Here is a 13,588-nt window from a genome sequence, read left to right on the forward strand (position 1 = left end):
GCTGCTGCTGCCTCGAGGCGCCGTGAATCCCCGTCCACTCGTTCCAATCCCACGGGACGGACGCCCGCTCCGACGTTTGCGTGTTTCTTTCCCGTCGTCTTCTTTGCACTTTGGCCGCAGAAGTAAAAAAAAACACACACAACAGAGAGACAGAAACGAAACGGCCGGGGCAGTCGAACGAAAGCGATGACGACGACAACGCTGCTGCTGCTGATGATGCTGATGCTGGTGATGACGATACAAAGGTTGTTCCCGCGGTCACCAAACAGCGGTGAGCTGTGAGAGGCCACGCGCCCGTTCAGACGATCCGGAGGTCCATCGATGCAAAACGAGCGGCGCAAAACTCCCCGAGGACGAAATGGGCGAGATCACAGGAGTGGCTCTCGGCGTGATCCGACTCAGACTCGCGATGATCCAGCGCGAGTCTGAGTTGGCACGCGGTTGAACTACGTACGGTGCAGAAGAAGTCCAGCACGCACGCTGCTCGGCTGCGCAGTCGCCTGCACTGAGTCGCAATGACCTCGACACTTCCCTTATAAACGACCCCCCCCCCTCTCTCTCCCTGTAGCTGCCCCCACCCCGCCAACCTCCCCACCACGGCTCCCCCACGCGCCCTGCACCCCCCACAGCTCCCCTAACCCCCCCCCCACAACACCCCTAACCCCCCCCCCACAACTCTCCTAACCCCCCAAAACACCCCAACCCCCCCATAACTACCCTAACCCCTCCACAACTAGCCTAACCCCCCCACAACACCCCATAACCCCCACAACACCCCTAACCCCCCCCACAACACCCCCCCCCCCGCAACTCCCCTAACCCCCCCCACAACACCCCTAACCCCCCCACCACAACACCCCTAACCCCCCCCCCCCACAACACCCCTAACCCCCCCTCCCACAACACCCCTAACCCCCCCCCCACAACACCCCCCCCCCACAACACCCCCCCCCCACAACACCCCCCCCCCACAACACCCCATAACCCCCACAACACCCCTAACCCCCCCCACAACACCCCCCCCCCCCCGCAACTCCCCTAACCCCCCCCCCCACAACACCCCTAACCCCCCCACCACAACACCCCTAACCCCCCCCCCACAACACCCCCCCCCCCCACAACACCCCCCCCCCACAACACCCCTAACCCACCCCCACAACACCCCCCCTCCACAACACCCCTAACCCACCCCCACAACAACCCTAACCCCCCCCCCCCCACAACTCCCCCCCTCCACAACACCCCTAACCCCCTTCCCCCACCACCGAGGCCGCTTTCACGGCGAGGGGATCCCAGTGGGGGCAGCAGCAGGAGCAGCAGCAGCAGAAGGAGCAGCAGGAGGAGGGGGAGGGCCTCTGCCAGATGTTGCCTATTAAGTGCTCACAATTTTCTGTATTTTTTTCTCGTTTTTGTTGTTGTTGTTGTTAAATCCGCGTTTATTTTGTTTGTAACGTCGACGGAGATCTTACCTCGTCTTCTATATTAAGTTGTATAGCGCCTTGAGATTGCTAATTGTGCTGGCGTATGGCAGCAGCAGCAGCAGTAGTCACTAAATAATGTATCCTTTTATAAACCGATGGCTCTTTTTAGATGGATCTTGCGAGTCTTTTCAAGTGCACGGATCTCTATGCAAGTTCTTTATTTGCCTATTCGAGGAGATTGCGGGGATGTCTCGCTGACCCCGTGCCCCGAAAGGACATCCGTGTAAAAAGAGCTTCATAGCTCATCGGATTCCTCGTGCAGTCTCAATAAACATTCTGATTCTGACTCACGAAAAAGGCACAGAATCGAAGCCAATGGAGACCGAAAATCAGAGGGCAGTCGAATCCGTGAAATACTGGGACAATGATTCTCAACACTGGGACAATGATTCCACTGGTCAACACAATTTTTCTGGCATAAGGTATTCCAACGGGTTTAAGGTAATTTTGGGATGCTGATTCCAAATCTGGCATCAGTTTTTGTCTATCACATCAGGTTTTTGAGATATCAAATATTGCATTTTCAATAAAAACTGCAAAAAAATATTAAATAAATGTGGATATCTACATAAAATGATATTATAAACACACTATCCTAAAAATACAGCACCATATTTTAACACTAAAGCAGTCACTGACTCGCAACAACTTGCAATCATAAGTGACAGAGTTAATTTCGGGTAAAATCAATGAAAATGGGGTATGCCGATAGCATAAAAATGAGATGTGATAGAGCAAATCTGAGATCAGATTTGGAATCAGCACCCTGAAATTAGTCTAAAACAGCTGCAAAAGTCCAGGCCAGAATTTGTTGTTGTTGTTGTTGACCAGTGTTCTCAATACTGGGACGACAGATTCTTTGAAGTAGATGTAGTTTTTTCCCCCATATTATATCACACTACCAGCTATAATAATCGATGCTTCGAGTTTCCTGGCTGGCTGCTGACTGGGCTACTCTGCACTCCAATAGTGACTTCTACCGTTAGTGGCTGCGGAGCCGTTGCCACCGAAACTAGCTGGGCAACTGGCTGCTCGCGGACTTTTTTCGTGGACCAAGGAAGAAGAAGAAATAACAAGAAGAAATTCGGAAGGAATTTAATAGACGGCGACACCGAAGACGTGGAAGCGACGACTACAGAAGAGTGAAACTATAAAACTAAATATTATTGTATCCTTAGGTTTTATTCGGTAAAGTCACGTAGGTAAAAACATTAAAAAGTAAAATAAAATAAAAATCACGACGTTTCGGAGGCAACACAAGCTTCCGTCTTCAGGTGGTACCGTCACAGCCACAACAGCTGTATCAAGTAAATGAGAGATTTCAGGAGTTACCACTGCGTTTATATAATGGTTGGAGAAGGTGGTGAGAATTGTATTGTTTTATATAAACGCAGTGATAACTCCTGAAATCTCTCATTTACTTGATACAGCTGTTGTGGCTGTGACGGTACCACCTGAAGACGGAAGCTTGTGTTGCCTCCGAAACGTCGTGATTTTTATTTTATTTTACTTTTTAGTGTTTTTACCTACGTGACTTTACCGAAAAAAAACCTAAGGATATGAATCATTGCAGTCACGAAAGCTTCAAATCTAGAATTAAATATTATTGGTTCTTTCGGTAAAGTCACGTAGAAGGGCAATAATAAAATAATAAAAATAAAACAATAAAATTCCAACGACATTTCGATTGCAACACAAGCAATCATCATCAGGTGTGAAAACCACAGCAAGCACATTTTCTTGCTGTCGTGAGAATTGTATTGATTTTATTTTATTATTTTATTATTTCCCTTCTACGTGACTTTACCGAAAGAACCAAGAATATGAATCCCTGCAGTCGCGAAAGCTTTACATCGATATAAAACTAGACTTTGTCTTTTACCAGTTAAGGGTCACTGAGCTATGTAACTCTTTTTCAGCATTGACCTGGCCGCAAATGAAAGCTCAACGAAAGTGGCTTATCACGTGGAAATGTCTAGCAGCCAAATACTCTAAACGCGTGTTTCTAAATGTAGCGGGGGAAACCCAGAGGACGCTAAGAAGAATCCACGCGACCACTCCAAATATGCGGGCGTCAGGGTCGGGATCGAAGCCACGACCTCCTGTATACCAGGCGACGTAGTTAACATCTCCTAGCCACCGTGGCACCCAAATGAACCGCGATCCATTTGAAATAGTTCGAACTTCACCTTTTGTGCTGCTATTCACGTCACTATTTCTCCAGAATGGTGTTTAAATCCTAGAAAATATATAAAAAGCCACACGATACAAACTATATTGGCATTGTACCATTACATAAAACAGCCAATCACCATTAGAGTACAGAACAGGGGCGGTTTCTTCATTAGGGCGATTGGGCGACGCACCACCAATGTCATTGAACCACAGAGTCACGCTAGCCGTCACTGTGCCTCTGGATATAGTCCAATCAGCGTCATGTCACGTTCTGTGGAGTACCACCTCTTTTTGGGCGATTTCACTCCGGCTGAGAATCGCCCCGAGTGGCCCCATAGACTTACATTCATAGATGTTTTTTTTCGAACGGGGGCGCTGCAATGCATTCTCTATGGCTTCCGGGAGGGCTCGCCCTAACGTGCTTACGTCATCATACGTAAGCACGTTTCATCCAACAATATAATTTGTCGCCACCTAGTGGAATCTTGAATAAAAGAAACTTGAGTGGATTCTATTAATAGTGAGTATAGAAACAAACAAGATGTATTGTAAGAGTTACTTTATTTTTCATTAATATTAAAGCAGTGAAGTTGCCTTTACATGCTTAAGCTGTTAATTTATCCATTGCATGGGTTGACCTTATCCTTATCAATCATCCAGACATTTGCCCCCCCTGAGAGATTTTGCAGGAGCCGCCACTGGTACAGAATGATTGTGAGAAGGGCAGGAAATATGACAGCTGTCATTTATTTTCCGTTACAGAGCAACGGATTGCCTGCGCTCGCTGATTTAAATACAAATATTGTGTTGATTCAGCAGCATGGGCAGAGGAGTGCATCACGTACAAACTTTGTACGTTGAACTTCTATCGCACCATTCGTAGCCAAGCGTGCTAATCTAACAGAGTGATGCAACTGCTCCCGCTTTGTTGAGATGTTACTATCTTTGGAGGGGGAGGGTTGCAGGTTGGATGCGGTGATGTTGAAACGAGCAAGGCAGGATGAGCTGCACATTCATATGTCGCAGAGTATTTACGACATAGACTGATAAAACTTAGGTTTTATGATTTGTACTGTCTGCAGACATGGATGGCACACACTCAGGCAAACGCAACTAATGAGATGGCAGCGATTCATTAATGTGCCTTCGTACGTATGCTGAACTTCTTTCGCACCGTACGTAGCCAACCGCGCCAATCGGAGATGGGGGATTAGAATCGCACTGTGATTATATCAGATAATTAGACTCATACTGTTATTATTTGAGATAATTAGAATAACAGTGATTATATTCGATAATTAGACTCATAGTGTCATTATTTTAGATATATTAGATATATTAGATCATCAGAATCGCGCTGTGATTATATTAGATAACTACAATTAGTGATTATAGTTGATAATTAGAATCACGCTGATTATATTAGATAATTATAATTAGTGATTATATGAGATAATTTGAATCACACTGTGATCACATTAGATATTAGAATCGCACTGTGCTCGTGTGTGTAGGTGCGGCACGTGGCTGCCTGTAACCCAGCACTGTGGAGACAGCAGCGGGGGTTGATGGCTCACCGCACACGCTCACACAACAACAACAACCGCCATTCGCCACTAAGTGGCGGTGACGTCACCACGACGCTTGTGCCAGGCCATGTGCACCTTGAGGCCACGTGAAGTGTCGAACGCCCGCTGGCAGGAGGTCACGGGGCAGACCCAGGTGCCACGTGTCGACTGACCGAGATGACCGAGATGATTGGCTGATGCACCACCTGTGCCCCCTACTGTACCAACTTGCTGTGCTTTAGCCACCCGGCGCTCCGCTCGTTGTTGTTAGCGTCGCTCCTCCGCCCTCCGTTGTTGTTGGAGGGCGACTGCCTCCAACTGCCCAGTAGCGTCCTTCACGAGCCTCCTCCACTGAGGCCGATCTTGACACCGCTGGTACCAATCATGGGCAAGTCCACTCAGCTCCACGTCCTCCTGTACCACATCACTCCATCTCTTCTCTAGCCCGTGCCGCGCCTGTTTAGCTCCCTCGATCCGGCCGAACAAAAGCTGTTTAGGCATGCGGTGGCTGGGCATGCGGGCTACATGACCCAGCCAACGCAGCCTTGCCTGCCGGAGGAGCTCACCGATGGGACTTTGCCCAGATCTTTCAAGGATTTGTGAGCTCCTCACACAATCCAGCCTGGTTAAACCCAGGATGAATCGTAGGCAGGCCAGCCTAAAGGTTTCCAACCGGTGCAGATGCTCCATTAGGGGGGTCCACGTTTCGCAAGCGTAGAGAAGGGAGGGAATGACCGTGGCCGAGAAGACCTGAAGCTTCGTGCGGAGCGACAGACCAAGTAGCTTCCACACAGCGTTACGCAACCGATGAAAAGATATTTCCGCTCGACTGATTCGGAGTGAGACCTCTGCTGATAAACTGGAGCCGGTCATAAGCACACTGCCCAGGTATGGGAAACTCTTCACTCTCTCCACAACTGCCCCATCACCGATTGGGAGTTGTGGGAGTGGAGTGTCCGATGGTACAAAATACCCAGACACACACACGCAGACACACACACAGACACACGCACACACACACAGACACACACAGACACACACACAGACACAACAAAGACAAAGATCCCTTGTATAGCCTTAACAGACTGTAGGGGCAAGTGTTGTTAGCGAGCACCTATGAAAGCCGGAACGGTACACGAGGGGGTGGGTGGCCAGCACCACGCCCGACACACACACAGGCACACACGCACACGCAGACACACACACACAGACACACACAGACACACGCACACACACGTGTTGGTGCCAAACTCCCATCCCGTGGGCGTCGAAGAGGAAACGTACTCCTGACTCGCCACGAGAATGCGGCACAGCAAAACAATGTCGACGCCACTCGTTCCACGTGCGTGGGATACGTACGTTCGTCGAACTTCTTTCGCGCCGTGCGTAGCCAACCGCGCTGATCGGAGGTGCGGGGCAAGGGCAAAAAACGCAACACAAAAGGCAGTACTGAAGAAATTAATCTAATCTCGATTTAAAGTGCATAAGAAATGGGTAAGAGGCTGTCCATAAATGACGCCACGCACCTGGGGTGGGGGAGGTCAGACATTTGTGACGATGTGTGACGAGGGGGGGGGGGGGGGTTTGAGAAATGTGACGTCACATAAAAATGCGCAACTTTAAATCAATATAGACAACACGTTCTACTTAATTAAATATAGTTTAAAAAAAATGTTTTCTCCTACAACATCAGAGTGCAGCGCCACATTAAATACACACTACAATGACAATAGTTTAAAGCAATTTGAAGCAATGTTTTATTGGGGGGGGGGGGGGGCAGAGCGTTGTGACGTCATATTTGAGGGGGGGTCTGACTTTTTGTGACGCCGTGTGACGAAAGGGGGGGGGGGTAAAAAAGCGTTCAAAATCGCGTGACGTCATTTATGGACGGCCCCTAAGTAGGCTAGAAGGTGGGAAGGGTAGGGAAGGTTGATAACCTCGCACGCGTGGTTATTCTACAGGTTCCCCGGTTTACCCTCCCCCCCCCCCCCCCCCGTCGATTGGCTGAAAGTATCTTAGTCATTTGTGTTACTTAAAACTTTCATGACTGCAAGAATTCATATTATTTGGTTCTTTTGGTAAAGTCACCTTAGACAGAAAAATAATGATTTTTTATTCACTTTATTTTTAATTATTATATTTCTATCTACGTGACTTTACCGAAAGAACCAATGAATACATCTCAGTAACGTTTAGAGAACCACAGAGCTCGGCCACGATTTTGACTTTTGGCTGGTGCTGCTGGTGCTGTTGGTGCTGCTGGTGCTGTAGGTGCTGTAGGTGCTGTAGGTGCTGCTGGTGCTGTAGGTGCTGCTGGTGCTGCTGGTGCTGTTGGTGCTGTTGGTGCTGCTGGTGCTGTAGGTGCTGCTGGTGCTGTAGGTGCTGTAGGTGCTGCTGGTGCTGTAGGTGCTGTAGCTGCTGTAGGTGCTGCTGTAGGTGCTGCTGGTGCTGTAGGTGCTGCTGGTGCTGTAGGTGCTGTAGGTGCTGCTGGTGCTGTAGGTGCTGTAGGTGCTGCTGGTGCTGTTGGTGCTGTTGGTGCTGCTGTTGCTGCTGTAGCTGCTGCTGGTGCTGTTGGTGCTGCTGGTGCTGTTGGTGCTGTTGGTGCTGTAGGTGCTGTTGGTGCTGCTGGTGCTGTAGGTGCTGCTGGTGCTGCTGGTGCTGCTGGTTCTGTAGGTGCTGTTGGTGCTGTAGGTGCTGCTGGTGCTGTTGGTGCTGCTGGTGCTGTTGGTGCTGCTGGTGCTGTAGGTGCTGCTGGTGCTGTAGGTGCTGCTGGTGCTGCTGGTGCTGTTGGTGCTGTTGGTGCTGCTGGTGCTGCTGGTGCTGTTGGTGCTGTTGGTGCTGCTGGTGCTGCTGGTGCTGTTGGTGCTGTTGGTGCTGCTGGTGCTGTAGGTGCTGCTGGTGCTGTTGGTGCTGCTGGTGCTGCTGGTGCTGTTGGTGCTGTAGGTGCTGCTGGTGCTGTTGGTGCTGCTGGTGCTGTAGGTGCTGTTGGTGCTGTAGGTGCTGCTGGTGCTGTTGGTGCTGCTGGTGCTGCTGGTGCTGTTGGTGCTGTTGGTGCTGCTGGTGCTGTTGGTGCTGTTGGTGCTGCTGGTGCTGCTGGTGCTGTAGGTGCTGGTGCTGTTGGTGCTGCTGGTGCTGTTGGTGCTGTTGGTGCTGGTGCTGTTGGTGCTGCTGGTGCTGTAGGTGCTGCTGGTGCTGTAGGTGCTGCTGGTGCTGCTGTTGGTGCTGCTGGTGCTGCTGGTGATGTAGGTGCTACTGGTGCTGCTGGTGCTGCTGGTGATGTAGGTGCTGCTGGTGCTGCTGGTGCTGCTGGTGCTGTTGGTGCTGCTGGTGCTGCTGGTGCTGTTGGTGCTGCTGGTGCTGCTGGTGCTGCTGGTGCTGCTGCTGCTGCTTGTGCTGTTGGTGCTGCTGGTGTTGCTGGTGCTGCTGGTGCTGTTGGTGCTGCTGGTGCTGCTGGTGCTGTTGGTGCTGCTGGTGCAGCTGGTGCTGTTGGTGCTGCTGGTGTTGTAGGTGCTGCTGGTGCTGTTGGTGCTGCTGGTGCTGGTGCTGCTGGTGCTGCTGGTGCTGTTGGTGCTGCTGGTGTTGTTGGTGCTGTTGGTGCTGTTGGTGCTGCTGGTGCTGTAGCTGCTGTTGGTGCTGCTGGTGCTGTAGTTGCTGCTGGTGCTGCTGGTGCTGTTGGTGCTGCTGGTGCTGTTGGTGCTGCTGGTGCTGCTGGTGCTGCTGGTGCTGCCGCCTTCCCGCTGGCCTGTGGGCTGCGCCTCTTGGCGCCCCTCTAGGAGTGCGAGCGACGTGCTGCTGAGTGCTGCGGCGGGGTGTTCGAGTTGTTGAAAATGTTGAAACGGGTGCGTTGTACAATTATTGAAACTGTTCAAATATGGTGCGCTTATACGGTGCGGTCCATTTGTCAATACACCGCTGGAATACAGGCGCGCGGGGGAGGGGGAGGGGGGGGCTTTTACATCCGAACAAATAAACAAAGTCAAGCGCTTTATCCGGTTCCAGATGGAGATTCACCAGCCATGGAAAAATCTGCGCAGCCCACGCACAAATAATGATGCACATATGTATGTTTTTTAAAAAAGTGTCTTAATCAGCAACCCTTTGCAGGAATCACAACATGCTGTGTATGTCAAGATGAGATCACCATTCATCTGCACATTCTGCATGCTGCTTTGTGATGGCCAACGGCTGAAAATAGCCTATTTATTGTGGCTTTAAAAAATTCTAAGCAGCAGACAACAGTGCTAAACTAAAACTTAACTTTTTTTTTTACCAGCTAAGGCCCACTGAGCTATATAGTTATTTATCAGAAGCGACTTGACCACAAATAATAGCTCAACAAAGTGTGTTATCACGTGGAAATGTATATCAGCCAAATACTCTCAATGTACAATGTTGATTGCAAATGTGGAGGGGGAAAACCGCAGGACCGGCAGAATAATCCACGCGACCACGGGGAGAGAGGGACACGCAAACTCCAAATATACAGCGAGCATCAGGGTCGGGATCGAACCCACGACCTCCTGTATACCAGTTAAAATCTCGCCACCGTGGCAAAAATATGCCGGGTTCCACTTTATTAGGAATCATCAGTACTGTGTAGCCATGGACTTGTAGAGAGCAGCCCTCTTCTTCCCACACTGCGGGGAACCAATTCAGCAAAGCATGGTGGGTTTCTATTGGGGTGGTTGCACGCGTGCACAGCTCCCCATGATGTCCGACGTTTCGCGCCACGCGTCCCAGGACCTTCTGCGGCAATTTCAGCGGAGCTAGCCGCACGTTCTCCCTCGGTTATCAGCAGCAGCCGGGAAACTTCATATAATCGATAAAAGTGGGTGTCCTTAAAGACCATGCGGTTGGTATCCCACCGTGGCTTAGGCGATCCGGCTTTCTGGTCAGTGTCGGTGGCTTTAAGCAAACCGCGCAGGTGCATTGCTGCGTCCATTTCACGTTCATCTGTGGGTTGATGATGTCACCGAAAAGTATCGATCATCTCTCGGGCGTTGTGCTCGGGTTGCGCCGCGTGCGTTCGTGTGGCAATTGAAGTCCAACGTTTCGGCTTGCACGCGCCGGGCGGTTTTGCGCGGAGATCACGTGCTACCGAGAGACGGCGGGGTTGGGAGACTCTGCGAGTTTCTTGCGTGCAATGGATGCGTTCGATCTGGGGGCCCTGGTGAAGGTTTATGATGGAGGCCTGGGGCTGACGGGAGGAAAGGGCCGAAGTGTGCACAATGATGATCAGAATCTTAATTTCTGCTGGAGAAATACAATGAGCCGTGAAACTTGTTTTTTTTTCTTCTTCTACACGGATGTCCAGTTAGGGGGCAGGTGAGAAAGTTACAACGACAGTACGCAAAAAAATTATAGTACGTATTGCACAGTAGAGGAAAGGTAAGTATATCACTATACATAACAATAAAGTATGTACGTTCAAATTGCATAAGTACATCGATTTGTTATATTGGGCAAAGGCCGCAAAACAAGAGCAAATAACATTCCCAAACCACACTAAGATAACACACACAATAAAATAGAACTATCGATGCAGGGGTAAGGGTCAACGTTACAATATCATTACATATTGCAAACAATACGAAGTCATCGGGCATATTTAAATATTTACAAATGTAGAAATGTATTAGGCTCACGGTAGAATCGTCAAATATAAAATCACTACATTACATTCTAGATTTGAAGCTTTCGTGACTGCAATGATTCATATTCTTAGGTTTTTCCAGTAAAGTCACGTAGGTAAAACATTTAAATTAATAAAAGTAAAATAAAAATAAAATAACAATCACGACGTTTCGGAGGCAACTACAAGCTTCCGTCTTTGTGCTGTGACGGTTCCACCTGAAGACGGAAGCTTGTGTTGCCTCCGAAACGTCGTGATTGTTATTTTATTTTGATTCCACTAAATTACACCAATTTCTTAAAGCGTAATTTTGTCTCCCCAGCTTTAGCGGGCCGTGGCAAAGTCGTGAACGCTGCCACACCGTTCTTCTAAGACAAATGAGCAATTGCCGATGCCTGCACAATCCTACAACATACGACGGGACGATGGGGCCGTCCATAAATGACGTCACGCACCTAGGGTTGAGAAATGTGACGTCACATCAAAATGCGCAACTTTAAATAAATATAGACAATACGTTCTACTTAATTGAAGAGACTTTTTTTTCATGTTTTCTCCTACAACATCAGAGTGCAGCGCCACATTAAATACGCACTACAATGACAATAGTTTAAAGCGATTTGAAGCATGTTTTATTTTAAAAATGGAAATATGGTTTTTGGGGGGGGGGGCAGAGCTTTGTGACGTCATATTTAAGGGGGGGGGCTGACTTTTTGTGACGCCGTGTGACAAAGTGGGGGGGGGGGGTCAAAAATCGTACAAAATCGCGTGACGTCATTTATGGACGGCCCCTATGGGCCTGGGCATGCAACGCAACACGCGGTACAAACCCAAAGACGCTCTCTCGAGAGAGTTGAGCGTCACCCGATCGGACCGTTCCCGGGGTCTCGGCAGTAGCTCAACGGTACGCGGCTACCTCCACTGCCTTCCCGGCGTTCGATTCCCCGGTCCCGTTGACTGCCTTGCCCGATCGAATCGGCCCCAATCGAGTATCTGGTTGCCGCGTGTAAATGTTGCACCATCGAAACGAAGGACGTGGGAAGGTGCTCCAAATCGAGGGCAAACACATTCATTGTGGTCAATCTGTAAGATGCAACAGCAGCACGTGGTGTCACACATGCGGCAATCCTCAACCGAGTCGCCATTAACCACGTGACTGGTGTACCAGTCCGGTGAATCAATAACCCCGCCAGCCACCCACAGGCCCAACTCAGTCATCGCATGCACACACGTGCATTGATGTACTGCACAGCACATCAGGACTTTCACAAAACCACACTTTACTCCCTTGCTGCACGAGAAAACAATGAAAAGAGTGGCCCATTCCACATGAACATAAGCAGTGGGGTAACAAAGGCGGCCGGGCGTAGTGCTGGCCACCCACTCACCCACCCCCTCGTGTGCCGTGCGGGCCTTGATAGGTGCTCGCTGACAGCACTTGCCCCAACAGTCTGTTAAGGCTATACGGGGGATCTTTGTCTTTGGTGTGACTACGCCAGGTAGAGAGGCGAGTACCCCCCCCTCCCGTCACAATCAGCACCCTCCCTGTCCCATGCTCCGCAAGAAAAGTGGAACTTTTTTTTGGTAACCCCGGCCCCCTCCCCCCAGGCCAGTCGAGCCAGCCCCTAACATATGTAAGCATTTAGTGCCGTCTGGGCAGCTTCGGGAAGGGGGTGAGGTAATGCGCCGGGTTGCAAATGCTGTGCCCCCCCCCCCCCCCCCGACTTCTCGTCTGCCGTTCCTTCGGCTAAAGATAGACCGCCCCCCCCCCCCCAAAAAAAACACCCCCACCACGACCCCTCTCCTCCATCTCCCCTCCCACCGCCTTCTTCCTCATCCCACCAGCGACAACACTCGCCCAGCTTCCACCCCCAACCACCCCCCAACCTCCACGAAAAACACGGAGGGATAAAAAAGACGAAACCGGAGGGTCAACACACACGCACACACTTTGTGTAGTACACACACACACTTTGTGTAGTACACACACACGCACACACTTTGTGTAACACGTACACACTTTGTGTAGTACACACACGTACACACTTTGTGTAGTACACACACACACTTTGTGTAGGACACACACACGTACACACTTTGTGTAGTACACACACGTAGACAATTTGTGTAGTACACACACACACTTTGTGTAGGACACACACACGTACACACTTTGTGTAGTACACACACATACTTTGTGTAGTACACACACACACACACACTTTGTGTAACACAAACGTGCACACTTTGTGTAGTACAGACACGTACACACTTTGTGTAGTACACACACATACTTTGTGTAGTACACACACACACACTTTGTGTAACACAAACGTGCACACTTTGTGTAGCACACACACGTACACACTTTGTGTAGTACACACACACAATTTGTGTAGTACACACACACTGTGTAACACACACGTACACACTTTGTGTAGTACACACGTACACACTTTGTGTAGCACACACACGTACACACTATGTGTAGTACACACACACAATTTGTGTAGTACACACACACACTTTGTGTAGGACACACACGCACACACTTTGTGTAGTACACACACACACTTTGTGTAGTACACACACACAATTTGTGTAGTACACACACACACTTTGTGTAGGACACACACGCACACACTTTGTGTAGTACACACACACACGTACACACTTTGTGTAGTACACACACACAATTTGTGTAGGACACACACACGTACACACTTTGTGTA

Source organism: Lethenteron reissneri, chromosome 47 (genome assembly GCF_015708825.2).
Source record: "Lethenteron reissneri isolate LAM-NWPU_2019-01 chromosome 47, ASM1570882v1, whole genome shotgun sequence".
NCBI lineage: Eukaryota > Metazoa > Chordata > Hyperoartia > Petromyzontiformes > Petromyzontidae > Lethenteron > Lethenteron reissneri.